The sequence below is a fragment of the Myxocyprinus asiaticus genome, chromosome 29 (assembly GCF_019703515.2).
Source record: "Myxocyprinus asiaticus isolate MX2 ecotype Aquarium Trade chromosome 29, UBuf_Myxa_2, whole genome shotgun sequence".
NCBI classification, from domain to species: domain Eukaryota; kingdom Metazoa; phylum Chordata; class Actinopteri; order Cypriniformes; family Catostomidae; genus Myxocyprinus; species Myxocyprinus asiaticus.
In genome coordinates, this window is record NC_059372.1 from 42,963,997 (window position 1) to 42,981,475 (window position 17,479).

The window sequence follows — 17,479 nt, forward strand, 5'->3', positions numbered from 1 at the left end:
TAAACAGTCCTGCGTTCTTTGACTCTTTAATGGATAAACTCAGTTTGCCCGCGATGGCAAAAATGCACAACAGTCCAATTTGGTTGGACCACAATACAGCAAATCAAATTTGTGATAATTAATACCCTGAGTATTAATAATGAGCGGACATAGCGGTCCGTAAACTGTACAAGCAAAAACCTTGAAACACAAGAATAACACACTATAATATTCCATCTCTGCCCAGACGTAAACCTCTTACTTGAATCGCATGAGGATGCATAATGTGTGTTCATCCGTCCTTTAATTCGGACTCGGTTCCTCGAGGCTCGGGTGATGACGGGAGGCCGTTTCCTCGCTCTGTCGGCGGGCACAGCTGCTGATTCTCGGCGGGCTGGTGGAGAAATCAGAAATGTCAACTTGATTGAAGATGGAAGAGAAATCTTTAATCTCTTCACTTCTGCAGGCAAACGGATGAAGATGCGGATTGCTCGGGGGTCTCTTTCGGATCCATTAGAGTGTTCGGTTGTACACAGAGTAATCTCAACTCGTCCAGCGAGATGGAGATTGTATGGCCACAGTTTCAAGTTGGACGTTACTTCCTTGTGCCACGAGACTGCACCTGAGAGCAGCGATGAGCTGCATCTACCCACTGCAAGCAAAGTTGCTGGAAGCAAATCCCGGATGCATTTCAGAGGTATTTCTACTCCTGATGATGTCATGTTTGAGGGACGTTCTGTTGTGTGCCTCATCCAATAGGAGTTGAGAGTTCGATCCTTTAGTGAGCAAGGCTTCATGGGATTTGTAGTCTGTTTTGGACTCCCTTTGTTTGATTTTGGTGTGATTTTTATCAGTAAGATTTATGACCTGGTATGTGGGGGCCGAGTTAAGTTTTACGACTGTGTTAGGCCTGCCTTTGTCTTCTATCTGAATACATGAGGTTCAACAGTCTCATGAATGATCTGTAATACATTAAAATAATCAAAAGTGTGAAAGTGCTTCGCAAAACACTTTGTCTATTTCATGTTTATTCATCATGTTCCCTTTCAAAAGACTTGCTGAGAAGGTTGGCTTATCATCTTGTCACATCCTGACATCTCTTTAAATTTGCTTGGCTCTCCCCCATAGGATCCAAGAATAGAGCCCTCTTCTCTTGTGGAATCATGACGTGAACATTTTTCATTGTTGGAATATTAGAACTCACTTTCACAAAAGCAAAGTTTAAATTGGTTATGCTTCTTATATTTATATTACCGTTAGAGTACAGTGATGACAGTCATTAATGATTCCCAAGATGTATTTGTAGATCTAGGGATCCATCTGAAAATGCAAGTTACATTTAATCTAAAATGCTTGTAAAGAGGTGGAATTACCACCTCCTCTTTTGCCTAATTATGTGTTGAACATATTTGACCTATCTAGTATCTTTATAGGTGTTGTGCTTAACAGTTAATTGTGATTTTAAAGCCAGATTTATAATACAAATGATTTTTTTTTTCAGTTTTCCTATAAAAGCATTTTTAAATATCAGAGAAATTGATTAGTTACAAAAACAAACAAACAAACAAAAAAAAAAAATACATTTTCAAGATGCAGAAAAGTGCTTGCATTCTTAAATTCAAGACTTCATTATTGAAATGTTTTTTTTTAAGGATGCCCTAAAGTCACAAAAAATAAAGCTGCAGCTTTTAAAAAAAGCAGCAGAACCAAGATAATATGATCATAGCTATCTAAGTTTATCAGAGCAACACTGACCATTGTCAGGAGTTGGCAAACCTGGTTTCCAATTATTGAAACAAGATTGGAGGTCTGAGTTAGAGCTACTTTGACTCATAAATAGCACTCAGTTATTTTGAGTTTGCTATTCACAAAAAGTATCTGCTGGTGTGGACCTTGCCTATCAAAAATTGATCTCAGAAGACCTACGATCAAGAATTGTTGCTTTGCATAAAGCTGCAAATGGTTACAAAGTTTTTTGAAGAGCTTAGATATTCATCTGTTCATGTTTGGACAAACTGTCTATACATAGAGATGATTTGGTACTTTGAACCTCTCCCTAGAAGCTACACAAATGACACACCACAGAATGCTCAGTAAGGTAAAAAAGAACCCTAGAGTGACAACAAAATACTTGAAGGAATCATTGGAACTGGTTAACATCTCTGTTCATGACTTTACTATATAGAAAAAATTAAACAGGCATGGAGACCATGGCAGGGCACAACGACGAAAGCTGCTGCTTTCCAACAACATTGCTGCATCCCTGAAGTTTGCTAAAGTCCACCATGACACTCCACAACGCTACTGGGAAAATGTTTTGTGGACTGATGAAAATAAGTTTGATTTGTTTGGGAAGAACACACAACAATATGTATGGCATTAAAAGGGCACTGCATACCAACATGAAAACATCATCCCAACTGTGAAGTACAGTGTAGGGAGCATAATGATTTGGGGCTGCTTTGGTGCCTGGACCACTTGCCATCATCGAGGGAAAAATTAATTCCAAATTTTATCAAGATATCCTACAGGATAATGTCAGGGTGGCTGTGTGTCAGCTGAAGCTGAGCAGAAGTTGGGTGATACAACAGGACAATGATCCTAAACATGTAAATAAATCCAGTACAGAGTGGATGCAAAAAAAAAAAAAAAAAAAAAAAAGGAGTGACCAGAGTTCAGATCTTAACCAAATACAGATGCTGGGGAATGACCTCAAGAGAGATGTTCACACCAGACATTGTAAGAATATGGCTGATCCTAATCAGTTCTGTAAAGGAAGAATGGTCCAAAATTCCCTCTGTCAAATGAGGATTGACCAGTTATTAAATCCAAGCGTTCACTTACTTCTTCCCACAGCACTGTGAATGTTTAATAGGATGTGTTCAATAAATACATAAAAGATTACAAATTGCTTGTGTGTTATTAGTTAAAACAGATTACGTTGCAAATATTTCTTCTTTATCTGTTAATGTTAAATCATTTTTTATCTTACCACTGTCTTATTCACAGTTTTTTTTTTCACCTTTTGTAATGCACTCTTTTGCTACTTTTTATTTCTAGATTTATTTTTTGTATGTTCAGTTTCCTGTAAAGCTGCTTTTGAATAATATGCATTTTAAAATGCTTAATACAAATAGAATGAATTAAAATAAACAAACTTAATTCACGCATATATTGTACAGGCTCAATCACAGTTAGATATCAAGATATCTTCACTTTTGCCCGCTTACGGTTCCAGATGTTAGTCATGTCAAAAGTGTCAATGGCTGCAGCTTTGTCTTGTGATTCCTTATTATATTTTTGGATCAATAGGTACACGTAGGCATTCATGACCTGACAGAAATGACAGAATTAAAACAATTGATTTAACTAATAATAATACACAGATGATCATGATGTCTACCAATACAGTTTGGACACTAATTAATGAGGTTCTGTTTAAGGCCTCCATGTATTCATTGTCTAAGCTGTCTTCCTTTGCATGGATGTAATGCACTTAACACCATCCTCCATTCCTAGGTCCATGATGAACCTAATAATATATATGGTCATCTTCTAATGTACATTTGACATATTTATCAGATTTACTTTGCATGAGACTTGATGGGCAAAGAACATGTTAAAAATAAGAGCTATTTCATTAATTTTTGTACAAGATGAATAAAAGGGGAGATTTGTTATTACATATTACATGTTTTCTAAAAATTCTGACTGAATTTAAAATAAAATAATAGTTCTCCATTTTTACCATGTGTTGTAAACTGGAGCCATTTTTTCCCCTCAGTTGAATCTGCCTTAATAACCCAAATAAAAATGCCAACATTTTTCCCAGAATTATTTAAGACATTATCGCAATGGGAACATGGAGTTGACATGTTGAAGCTTTGACCGCAAAGGCTTCAACATTGTTTGTTTAAAATAGAAAAGAATGTAATCATTATCAGACCATGTGTCCTACTGTTGCATCCACCATTAGCAGGAAGTGGGAAAGGGGTGTGCAGAGTTAAAGTTCTCCATGATATTGTCTGATTTATTCAGGATTATAAAAAAAACGGATTTGACGTAAGGTGAGGATGCAACATTGATAGGCAGTTTTTAATGGAAAATATAAAGTTTACTTTATGTATTGTTATGATATCTTATATATCCCTACCTTTCATTTGATGTCTATATTTACAAATTAGTTTAATTTTTAAACACTTTTTTTTTTTGGGCAGTTTTACGTTGTGACCATATGCTGAGGACAGGTTAAGTTACATATGCTTCCAAGTATAGAGCATGTATTAAAAAAAAAAGTTCTACTGAAACTGTTGAAAAATATGAGCAATGAATGCCCTGAGTATACACATTTACCTTTGACTTAATTTTTTAAGTATTTTAATTTTTATGAATTTCTTGATTTTTAACATAAATTAGATGTTTGCATGTTGGAGGGTTAGGGTTATGTTTTATCCCCTATCCCAAGAATCAGTGTTTAATTTTTTTAATGACATTTCATTTTAATTCATAGCAGTTATTAGTGTTATTTCAAATTACATTTTAATTATGTCAATTCAACTTGCAGTATTAACACGCTATTTGAAAATGACAACTTAATCATTTTAATTCAGTGTATGGTCGAAACACTTTATTTCATATTCCAGTCTAACAATGTTATTTCTATTATTTTCTAAACTTAATTTAAGTTTATGGTAAATATTTGGCACCCTGTGCAGCCAAGCATTGACCTTTTTTCTTACAATGCTGAAATTATAATATAATTTGGCTATCACAAAGTGACTTTGTTTTAACAAGTACAGTACCACATCCTGTGAGCCTGGAGCAAGTCTCACCTCATTTTCAAGTTCTATTGTTGGTGCAGTCCGATTAATGTCAGCATAGCACAGTTTAAATGGACCAATTTTTGCAAGGAGTACATATGTTTTTCCCACTCCAGGCTTCTCTCGCACCTGTAAAATGAAAACAACATTGAAGGTATGCATTCTATTCTTAAGGCTCCGTTCTAAGATTAAAAATATCACATTCTATCACATTCATTCACAGTCTATCACATTCATTGAGAGGGTATGCCAAACAGTCCAACAAATGTATTTATGTTTATCAATTACTTAACTTTGGATGAAAAGATATTTGTTCCTCATTTGATCTGTTATCTGTTATGTTTTTACATCAATACTGGATGCCTGGAAAGTAGTAGGAGTCTGTGATGCAGTACTGAATGAGGAGGCTGGAGGGACTTGATTTGGAGTCTTGGGTGTAGAGATGGCTGGAAAGGCAAGAGAGACGTGAGGTGGAGTCTGAGGTGTGGAGATGGCTGGAGAGGCTGGAGGGACTTGATTTGGAGTCTGAGGTGTAGAGATGGCTAGAGAGGCTGGAGGGACTTGATTTGGAGTCTGAGGTGTGGAGAGGCTGGAGGGAATTGATTTGGAGTCTGAGGTGTGGAGATGGCTGGAGAGGCTGGAGGGACTTGATTTGGAGTCTGGGGTGTAGAGATTGCTGGAGAGGCTGGAGGGACTTGATTAGGAGTCTGAGGTGTGGAGATGGCTGGAGAGGCTGGAGGGACTTGATTTGGAGTCTGAGGTGTAGAGATGGCTGGAGAGGCTGGAGGGACTTGATTTGGAGTCTGAGGTGTAGAGATGGCTGGAGAGGCTGGAGGGACTTGATTTGGAGTCTGAGGTGTAGAGATGGCTAGAGAGGCTAGAGGGACTTGATTTGGAGTCTGAGGTGTGGAGAGGCTGGAGGGAATTGATTTGGAGTCTGAGGTGTGGAGATGGCTGGAGAGGCTGGAGGGACTTGATTTGGAGTCTGGGGTGTAGAGATTGCTGGAGAGGCTGGAGGGACTTGATTAGGAGTCTGAGGTGTGGAGATGGCTGGAGAGGCTGGAGGGACTTGATTTGGAGTCTGAGGTGTAGAGATGGTGTAGAGGCTGGAGGGACTTGATTTGGAGTCTGAGGTGTGGAGATGACTGGAGAGGCTGGAGGGACTTGATTTGGAGTCTGAGGTGTGGAGATAGCTGGAGAGGCTGGAGGGACTTGAGTTAGAATCTGGGGTACGGAGATGGATGGAGAAGCTGAAGGGATTGAAGATTTTTGAATTTTGGAGACTTTGAAGGGTTTTTGTAATTTGTGAGGGACTCTGGGAATGTCTTCCAAATGAGGCCTTAGATGGTCAATGTTTTTTGGATTTTTTGGAATTTTTTGGAACTTGACACCCCTCTCATCCTCAAGGTCAGCACTCTTTGCTTCCAGTGCTATAATGGTAAAAGGACCCAGGTAGTTTTCCTCATGTTTACCACCTTTTTGTTGCTGGCTCCTCACATTTGTCCTCCACACTCTGTCTCCCACTTTATATTTTGTGATTGATGATTAATGCAATTTTTGCTTCACCTTTTTTTGGGATGATCTGATATTTTCCTCAACCTCAAGCAAACTTTCACTCAACCTTATTACAGATTCTGTCACTTCTTCCATGGACAGTGTTTCTTCCACACTCAATCAATCTGAAGAAAACAAAAAGTTGTTTATCTCTGTACTAATGTAGGCTCTATATTCAGGAGTATTTGTAATTTTAATGAATAATTGGTGTATTTATAATATACATTTACCTTGTATTGCTCTAGAATCCCAGAGGGATAATGGGCCTCTCTCCAAAACATAAAAAATTAAGGTGAGAACTTTGTGGTCATTTGTTACTTCTTTCGAAGTCCAAACATGACAGCATCAAGATGCCTATCCTTCCCCTTTGGCTGATCTTTAACAAGCTTGTAAAGAGACCTAATAATATACAGTATAAACATTGAACATGGCATAACATATTGTCATTATAAGAAATAATTTCAGATTATTCAGTTTCAGATCATTTAAAAAATAATTTTTATTAACAATTTCAGAATCATTACATATTTATTTTCCCATCCAGAACAATGTATTGAAGTAACATGCTAATTCACATTCATTATTAAAAGCTAGAAAAGGGCCTATCAACAACAAAGTCTTTTCAAATTTGTTGGAAGCATACATAAAAATCAGATTAAAACTATTAATAGATACCTCTGTATTGCAGCATTCATCCTTTCCACAAGCCCATTCGTCTGTGGGTGGTAGGGTGCACACAAGGACTGCTTGATGTTGAGAAGTTTGCACACTCGTCGATTGAGCTAAAATGATTAAAGCAAATTGTTTATAGACATTCACAGGGATAAACACATTTTAATGGTGTTTTTAGTGACAGGGAAAACAATTTACAAGAACGTCGACAATTTTCATCAACTTTACAACAAGAAAAATAGCAGACATGAAGACACTGTATAGACATGTCATGTTTACATGATAAACTTACCTCATTCACAAACTCTTTCCCCTGGTCTGTAAGGACTCTTTTAGGTGCTTCAGATTGATGCACAAATTTAATCAAACAGTCTGTGACTTCTTTGGCACTTTTTGACTTTAAGCCATAGGCCTGTGGACACTTTGTCAGGTAATCGATAATGACACAAATGTATTGATTTTCATGATCTCTCAGTGAAATTTTGCCAATGAGGTCCATCCCTAACAGCTCAAAGCGCTTTTTAACCTAGAGTAAATAAATAAATAAAAAACAAAAACAACCAAATGAACCTTTTTTTTTATTTATTTATTTTTTTTTTTTATAATAAATGTTTTTTTTTTTTATATATATTATATATATATATATATATATATATATATATATATTATAAAATGTTAGAAATGAATTACAATGAACACATAAGTGATAGAAAAATAATACATACCACAATGGGTGTATATTCAGTGCCCTGTTTTATAGAGGGTCTGCTGGCCTGGCATTGCATGCACTGTGCCACCTTGTCAAAACAGAACATCTCAAGTGTTAGGCACCCAAAAATTGTGCTTTGCTTAATTTGATATTATTTGTTAGAAATAAATCAACTTGAAAGATTATGTTTAACAAACACACAGAATTATCCAAAGGAGCAATACTGAAGAAAATAAGTTCTTTTTTACAAATTTAAACAATACAAAGTAAACAAATTTGTTATGTAATTGCAAATGGTTGGATGAAATGAATGAAAAACTAATTTTTAGTGGATTAAGTATTTGCGTGAACTACTAATTCAGTAAATGTGTTATTACCCATATGTCAATATCCTGTGACATGCCAGGCCAATAAAACCTTCTGGAAATGGCATCTCTCTCACTCTTTTTTTTTTTTTTGTCCAATATGAGCTCCAAGACTGCTGGCATGAAACTCTTCAAAGATGTTGTTGACTTCTTCTTTCCCACAGACAACTTCTGCTTTAATTGCACTTCTAGTGCCTTTGTAACGGACATAGTACAATTTACCATCTACAGTTGCAATCGAAATTATTCAACCCCCTCCCCCAAGACAGTAAGGATTTACAAAGGTAAGCTTTTCTGATGACACAGAATGTTTAAACTTTACATCTATATCAGCTGAGTGACACATTCAAAGTCATAGTGTGAATATATAACCTAATATTTCTAAATAGCAAGATTTTTTTAAAATACAGACATGTCATAATTATTCAACCCCTATTGCATGTAGCTGTTTCTTAAATATGTAAGGCTATACAAGCAATTGTTTTAAAACAAAATTAAGTCATCAATCTGCAATGGCACTAATTTAAGTTTAGCGTTGTAAGCAAAAATGCATTTCTATGCAAAAAATGCAATTAAAAATAAGCTGTCTCAAAAGCTAATAGAGGAGATTATTTCATTACACAAGAAAGGTCATGGCTAAAAGTAAATTTCCAAGGCACTTCAATTTCCAATAGACAAAGTTGGTAGCACCATTCATACATTTTTTAAATATGGTACAACAGCAACCTTCTTGGGGTGTGGAAGAAAGCAAAACTTAACCAAGGGAAATGTTGACTTGAATATTCAAGAAGTAATAAGGAAAGACTTGTGGAGTCCTTGAAGAAGGTTTTATAGATGTATGACACTAAACTGAAAATGAGTTTTAGACCCATGGGTCAGCAGTACGTCTGGAGTAAGATGACAAGGTGATGACAAGAACGACACCATCCCCACAGTCAAGCATGGAGGTGGGTCAGTCCTGTTATGGGGTGTTTTACGGCTGCAGGAAACGGCTATCCTGACTATGTGACTGACACCATGGATTCTTTCAGGTATCAGGCCATTTTGGCATGAAAAATGTGATGCCTTCAGTGTGTAAATTGAAGCTCGTGATCACTGGACTTTCCAGCAAGACAATAACACCAAGGATACATCCAAGTTGTCCAAAATCTGGTTCAGGGATAGGTCGTGGAATGTCCTTAAATGGCCCTTTCAGTCCATCATTAAAATCCCATTGCAAACCTTTGTTGGGATTTCAAGGAAGCAGTGGCAGCACAGAAACCAAAGAATGTCATTGAGCTGGAAGCTTTTGCTCATGAGAAATGTGTACAAATTCGAATAGAGAGGTGTCCGAAGCCTGAGAACACTTACCTGAAACAATTATTTGCTGTTATTAAGGATAAAGGATGCTCCACAAATTATGACTTTGGGGGTTGAATATTTTTGACATGACATTTGTGGAGATAATTAGTTATTTTTTATTTTAAAATTTGGGTAAACTGAACTCTTTGTTCTCAAAATCACTCAAATGTGTATTAAAAACTTACTTTTGTTTACTGAGGTTTTAGTTGATGTGTTTTAATTCACATCATCAGAATGTATTGCTGGTCAGGGGGGGGGTTGAATAATTTTGATTGCAACTGATGACAAAAGAAAGAATTAGCCATATGATAATTTGTGTGGAAAAGTTGTGAACATAATACAACTGGTATTCGTGACTATAGATACAAATAAAAATGTTTATACATATTTGTGATACAAGTGGCTAACCAATTCAATTATACATGTTTTGCTGTAGTTTTTTACAGGTATGTGCTCTCTTTCTCAAAGATTAAAATTATTGATTTATGAATGTATTGATTAATGAATGTGAATAAAGTGCAGTATGCATATCTTTAATTGATAATGACAATACAACGTTAATATGTATGGTTATATCACATAGCAAATATCTTTTCACATGAAAAAGCACTTTGTTCTATTATAATAAAACTTTAGTGTTTCTGTAAATACAACTACTCCACAATGTCAGTTTCTCAGTTTTCAAAGCAAAGGTTTCAGTAGAAATCAGACAGCAATATCAATTGGGACTCTTAAAACTAAAATGTACAAAGACATGGCCTTACCTTCAGCATCCAGACCAAAGGTTTTTAAACAATGTTGGTGTGTTATTAATAATAATGTGTTACTGATGTTCAAGCATGTCATATTACCTTCATTGTCAAAGGTGTTCGCTTTTGTGCGAAAATTATTTTTTTTCAGTCTTGCTGAAGCCATCAGGGTATGTGCCATGGGTCTTGTAAGTAACGATTTGATGAAAAATAACATGATCCGTGTATGTAATTGACAAAGGACATAATAACAGCAAAAAATATATCAAATCAAAGTCTGCAACTCTCTATATAACAAAAAAATTGATGTAACATCAATTTGCATGCGACTCTCTTAGCCCCTCGAATGTCGATCATAGTTTGAGTGACGTGCACATTAGATGTCGTGATGAGTTTCGACATTGTCATCCATGGATGAACGCTATATAGGGCGTATTTTTATTTATTTTTTATTAAATAATTTGTTAAAAATGCCATATCGAATAAAAAGTTTAGGATAAAAAAGGTTGTTTGATATGAGAAATAATAAAAAAAGAAAATTAATGATAAATTACATTAATTTATGAATTGTGCGTTTCATAGAAATACCATATAGTATACATGCACTGATCAGGCAGAAAAACAGCAAATCAGAACATGGCATCGGGTTTGAGGATGCGGAGATAACAAGATGACAAACTCAGCAAAGACCCATGCAGGTGATCCAACCAATGAGAACACAACTTGACGAGCATGTTTAAACGAAATATACTGGATAGCTTGTGTACAAGTTACAAACTGTCTTTTTGCAGAGGAGGGAGTTTTGATATTCTACTCCTTTATGGTTACTTTGTTAAATAGATGACAAAATTAAATAGATGGCAACATATAAGTACATGTTACTTAATATGTTAATAGTATGTCATTTTTGCTATCTAATGTAAAATACAAAATAAAATAATTCATTCATGTCTTTCCATAGATATTTCCATATATACACAGTAGCAGAATAACTGAATGACAGACAAATAAAAACATCACTCAAACAGATTAATCTGAAAGGTAAACTTACATACAGGATATGAATAATATATTCTCAAATCTAAATGCCCAAATATTTAATTGAAGCATGTCATAATAGGAATTCTATGACTTCAGACTGATTGCTTCCGCTTAGTTATCCAATAAATTATAAGAATGACTGAAGATATTTAAGAAAAAACACATTTTACACTGAATCATGTTACACTAACCTAATTAAATGTAATAATTATTAAAAAAAATAACGATAATAGCCTTCTGAACCAAATGTAACTTAGAAATTAAAACCACATTTTTCACTGTACAAATCTGAATACATAAATCCCCTATTTACAAATTGCCAACATTTTAGTATCCAAAATAATATCAGAGATTGCTGTCTTCCAGTGACACAAAGTTTAATCAAATAATCTCAAAATTGTTCAGATTAAATAAAAACAAATAATTATGTTCAATTAATATGTGAAGATTATGACAAGCACACCCACATGCCTTAATTTAATGTGTTAAAAACATATGTAGTGAAATCTATGATAGAGGAAAATATGCCATTATTTGAAATAATCAAATATAGATACACATACAATTAGTAGCTTAATACATGTTTCTGATGACAAACAACACATCAACTGCTCTTCTTAACCCATGCTATTGAAAAGAGTCAACTGCTTTTTAGGACACAGCCTCCATAGGAAGCTATGTCACCAGCGTAAATGTGATGTCTCTGTGATCTTTTAATCCTGAGATTGGGAGGGCAGGCGAGGATGGAGGATCTAAATGCAGCTTTTAATGTAAACAAAAGATGAACAAGGTAACTCAGAATAAAATGAAAACAAAACACAGGGAACCAGGTACAGAACATGACAATACATGTGAAGAACCAGGGGAAACAAGGGCTTAAATACACAAGAGAAAACAAGGAACACCTGGGGAAACAATCAGGGTGAACCAATCATGAAATAAAAGACAGGGTCAGGAGGCCTGGGAGGCGACCGCAGGGCTGCCTCCCAGGGTCAGGAGACCTGGGAGGCAGCCACAGGACAGGGACTGGGTCAGGCGGCGGTGCCACTGTAAGAGGAGTCTCTGGTAAGGTGGATGGAGCCGCTGGAGGAATAGTCTCTGGGGGAGTGGGCGGAGCCACTGGAGGAATAGTCTCTGGGGCGGAGCCAGGAGAGGCTCAACGATGGCAGGAGGAGACAGGAGAGGCTCGAGGGGCAAAGCAGTGGAAGGCGGAGACGTGGGAGGCTTGAGACAAGAGTCCTGGATGACTGGGGAACGACCTCTGTGGTCGCGAGCAGAGACTCGGGAACGACCTCTGTGGTCGCGAGCAGAGACTCGGGAACGACCTCTGTGGTCGCGAGCAGAGACTCGGGAACGACCTCTGTGGTCGCGAGCAGAGACTCGGGAACGACCTCTGTGGTCGCGTACATGGGAAGAGACTTGGGAACAGAAGCTTTTCTCCTCCTCCTCCTCGTTCTCTTCCTCCTCCTCGTTCTCCTCATTCTCCTTCTCATGGCCGAAGTTGGCAACGCTGGCTCTGGGACGGACGAGGCTGGAAATGCTGGCTCTGGGACAGACGAGGCTTCCAGGGCATTGGCCGTGGGCGCTGGCTCATTGGCCGTGGAAGGCTTGGAGCAAGGAGCCAAAGATGCAGGTTTTGGCCCAGGGTTCCCACCATAATCCACTGTGTAAAGGGAACCGCAATGTTCCAGAGCCTTCTCCACATATTCTTGGAGTGTCCAGTGAGCATCAGCCGGAGGCATTAGTTCCTTCAGTGCACTATTCAGTCCGGACTGGAAGAAAACCATCAGAGAGTGGTCTGGATAGTGCACTAAATTCACTAGCTCTAAAAACTCACGGACATGATCCTCAACTGGATGGTCCCCTTGCTTAAAGGGCAGAATTCCGACAGCCGCTAGATCCATTTTTGGTCAGTCTTTCTGTAATGAGGCAGGCGAGGATGGAGGATCTAAATGCAGCTTTTAATGTAAGCAAAAGATGAACAAGGTAACTCAGAATAAAATTAAAACAAAACACAGGGAACCCAGTATAGAACATGACAATACATGTGAAGACTGACCAACTAACCAGGGGAAACAAGGGCTTAAATACACAAGCAAAAACAAGGAACACCTGGGGAAACAGTCAGGGAATGAGGAACACCTGGGGAAACAATCAGGGTGAACCAATCAGGAAATAAAACTACAAAGGACTACAAAACTAACACAGGAAACAGAAACAGGGAACTAAACAAGAATTTCAACATAAAAGTCTAGACAAAAACAAGGAATACATGGCATAATGATAACATTGCCAAAATTATAATCCCGAAATTATAAAACCCATTTTATTAAAGCTACAGTCAAATGCTTTTGAGGACACAGCCTGCATAGGAAGATATGTCACCAGCATTAATGTGATGTGACCTCATAATGCTGAGTTGAGAGAGGGCAATATAATTTTGGTAAGTGTTCAGATGACACTGTCGAAATTATTCTGCCCCCAGGTAAACCCATGTTGTTATGGATAATGGATATTACAATTGATATGCTACAGAAAAAGGAAATTGGTATTACAGATAAGATTAATTTATATATAAAAATAAGCAGAAATTTCCTTGTTGCACGAAGTATAGTAGCAAATAATACTTTCACCATGGAAATTAATGTTTAAGTATATTATAAAGTAAAATCATTAAATCCTTCAGCAATTTCGGGATCTACCTTTTCCCTTTGGTGAAAATGTGAGTATGCCATCCACAAACATACTGGCTCACTTATTTAACTTACCCTCATATATTCACTTCCATTGTCAGATTTGTCTGTGTGCCTTACTATCTATAACAATATGTTACATTTTCTCTTATGTACGGTCTTGTTGTATATACACAAGTTTTATCAATGTACTTTTATGATGGTCATATTTACGTGCAATGATAGGAGATCATATAGTCAATATTACATATAAAATGACTAGAATGACACCATAACCTACATGAATAAATAGCACATCAATGCAGTTCAATTCTACTTTGTTTTATCTGTGAAAGGAGTGAATTTCCTTGAATGCTTGTTCCACCAAAGTGCAGTCCACTTACACATCATATATACAGATTACACTATTTAACATAATGTTCACAATTGACATAAAATACATATAACAATGCATATTACACAAACAGATTATCCACAACTGCAACGCTAGCAACATAGTGATGGTGTACTTCTACACATCCAACATCACAAACGTTGAGGCAGCTGGACATTTAAGTTCAATTACATGGAAATATAAAACACATTGTGTTTTGCAAAAGACCAAATCAAAGAGAAGTACACAAACTGTCCTGTATTCCTTGCACTGTCGAAGCCTCTGCTCAGTTTCAGAATAACAAGTGTAGGTTACATTTCTGCTTCCGTTGTTACTTTATCCTAATTAATATACTTAATGCTTTTTAATTCACACTTTCATGCATTTAATTAACAAATCCTACATTGCCTTGGTGTTAACTGTGTGGAAAAGACTAATTATAAATGGCTTTGTAGACGGAAGAGTTCTAAACTTGCTGCCCCGCTGTCATCAACTGACGTCATGCGCGTGCATGCAAGGGGCAGTCAGATTCTGGCAATTTCGGCACAACATTGGCCGCGAAATGGCGCCAAACAGGCAGCGACTGGCTGAAGACGGCCGCAAAATGGTGCCGCGATATGCTGAAGGGGGCCACAATATGCAGAAAAGGACAGTCCGCCATGTCCAATGTCTTTGTGTTTAAGGAAGTTCTCAGTTCAAGGAACCCCAAATAAAATTCGAGAGATGTATTTAAAAATATTTCACAAATGCTATCCCTGTGATAGTATGCTTTCTAAGTATATTAATCCAATTATTTATTTATTTTAATTTTTGTGACGAGATGAAATTTGCCTAGGGCCTCCTAATGCCCAGAACCGGGCCCGAGTATCGGCATATTTACGAACACAGAACAAACAGTGTTAAATAATGTGGATATTTACCTACAATCAACTGAAACTAAATGTTGCCTTTTTGAGAGGTAAAATATTTTTGCGTCGGCTTGCGTTGTTTTTCAATCGTTTTCCATAAACATTCCATAAACATTCGCTAGATGGATGTTTTTGATAACTATGTAACTTTTACTATTTTACTCTCACAGGAGAGCTGCATGTTTAAAAGAACACCAATTGTTAAAAACGCATCTCGAGAGACAGTGTCACCAGAATTGAATGTTTTGAATGGAAAAAAAAAAACTCCTGGGGAGCATGCCGTCAGACCCCCTACAAATAAGGGTAGCTATACTTTAGTCAGATTTCTATGTGTACCCTCAGATAAAATCCTGCAGTTGCCATGCTACGAACAACTGTGTACCCTTATAGAATGAAATCCAGGTTTGGATTTAACCAAGTCTCTTGCATACATATGATATGTGGCTTTTGCTCCTGCTCTTGTATATATTTCTTAAATTCTAATCAGTTTGCTACAATACTCCAAGCATTCCACTGTTCAGTTATGAACACCATTATGAACTGCCATTTGTCACCTGTGAAATCGTTGCCTGCTCCTTAAATGGTTAGTTCACCCAAAAATGAAAATTCTCTCATAATTTACTCACCCTCATGTCATCCCAGATGTGTATGACTTTCTTTCTTCTGCAGAACACAAATGAAGATTTTAAGAAGAATATCTCTGTGATGATGAGCTGCAGTGCTGACATCATCACTAGAGCGCCAGCTCCAGCATGCCTCTCTATGTATTGTTTACTGTCTGTTAGACTATGCTTAGCATACTGTCTATTAGGGCTGAATGATTAACCAAGATAAAATCTAAATCGCGATATGACCCAGTGCAATTTTCAAACCGCAAGGGCTACTAATAAATAATCTCAATGTGCTGCCCGCTGTGCTGCGCCTATGTGCACGGCTGTTTTGTCTGTAGTGTGCAGTGCTTTCTTAAATACATGTAAACAGGATCATTGTATTCAGTAGCGGATTTAGGCATGGGCGACATGTGCCGTCTTGCGGGGCGGGCGGCGGCGGCATCTTGCGGTGGGGCGGCACGAGGCACCCACACATACCCCCCCCCGCAACAACTTTGGGGGCGTGTTGAGGCGGGTTTCGCCCAGGGTGCCATACAAGCTAGAACCACCACTGATTGTATTACACATGTGGTTTCAGAGTGGTTCTGTGCTCCATACATCTATCTAGTGCCTTGAGTGACAGATGTGCTCTGAGTTCAGTTAGGTGTCCTAATGTGCACTGAGCGCATTATTTAAGGCGCCCCAGATTTACTTTAATTGCAAATTTGCGTAATTTCACATACCTCTATGTTTGGATGCTACAATTTACTATATACATACACAATAACCCCAGGAGAGCTGTTTTCTGTTGACAGCAAGGCAGATGAGAGCATTTCACTTGCATTAAAAGGCTGGTGTCTACTCAACTTCAAACATCATAAACTTCCAACCCTTCAGTTTTTAAAATAAAAGATCTCGAAAATAGGTATCGAAGGAACAATATACGGATTGTTGGAATTCCTGAGCATGAAGAGGGAAGAGATATGGTGAAATTCCTGGATGAGCTCTTCCCATGTCTGCTCGACATAACAGGCCATAAGCTGGAAATCGAGCAAGCTCACAGGGTTCCAGCATGGAGATCGGCTGAGGGAGACAGGCCCCAATCAATTCTGGCCAAATTTCTGAGATCATCCGATAATGATCTTGTGTTACATGAGGCAAGGAGCAAAGGAAAGCTTTCTTGGAAGAACCACAATATTTTCTTGTTCCCGGATTTTGCGAATTCGACAAGAGAGAAACGCGATCGGTTCAAGGAATGTAAGAAACTCTTACATCAACGGAAGACTGCTTTTGCACTGATGTTTCCGGCCAAACTGAGGATAGACACCAAGGACGGCAGCAAAGTATTTTTATGCCCCAAAAATGCACTGGCCTTCATACAAACTATGGGTGAGTAAACCACTGGGCGTTTCTTATGTGAGTGGACTGACTCGCTGTTCAGTGTCTCGACTGTCTAAGGAACCTGGAAGCCATTTTTTGTTTCTTTATGCGTTGGCTCCACCTAGCGTCTGGAGTTTGTTTTGTGGCATGACACTCCATGAAACTTTTGCATTGACGGAAGATCGCTTTTACACTGAAGTTCCCGGCCAGATTGAGAATGGACATTATGGATGACCGAAAATATCTACATGCTCACATAAAGGGCGTCTTTTATAAAGTTGACAGACTGAGTAAGTCATGGTGTA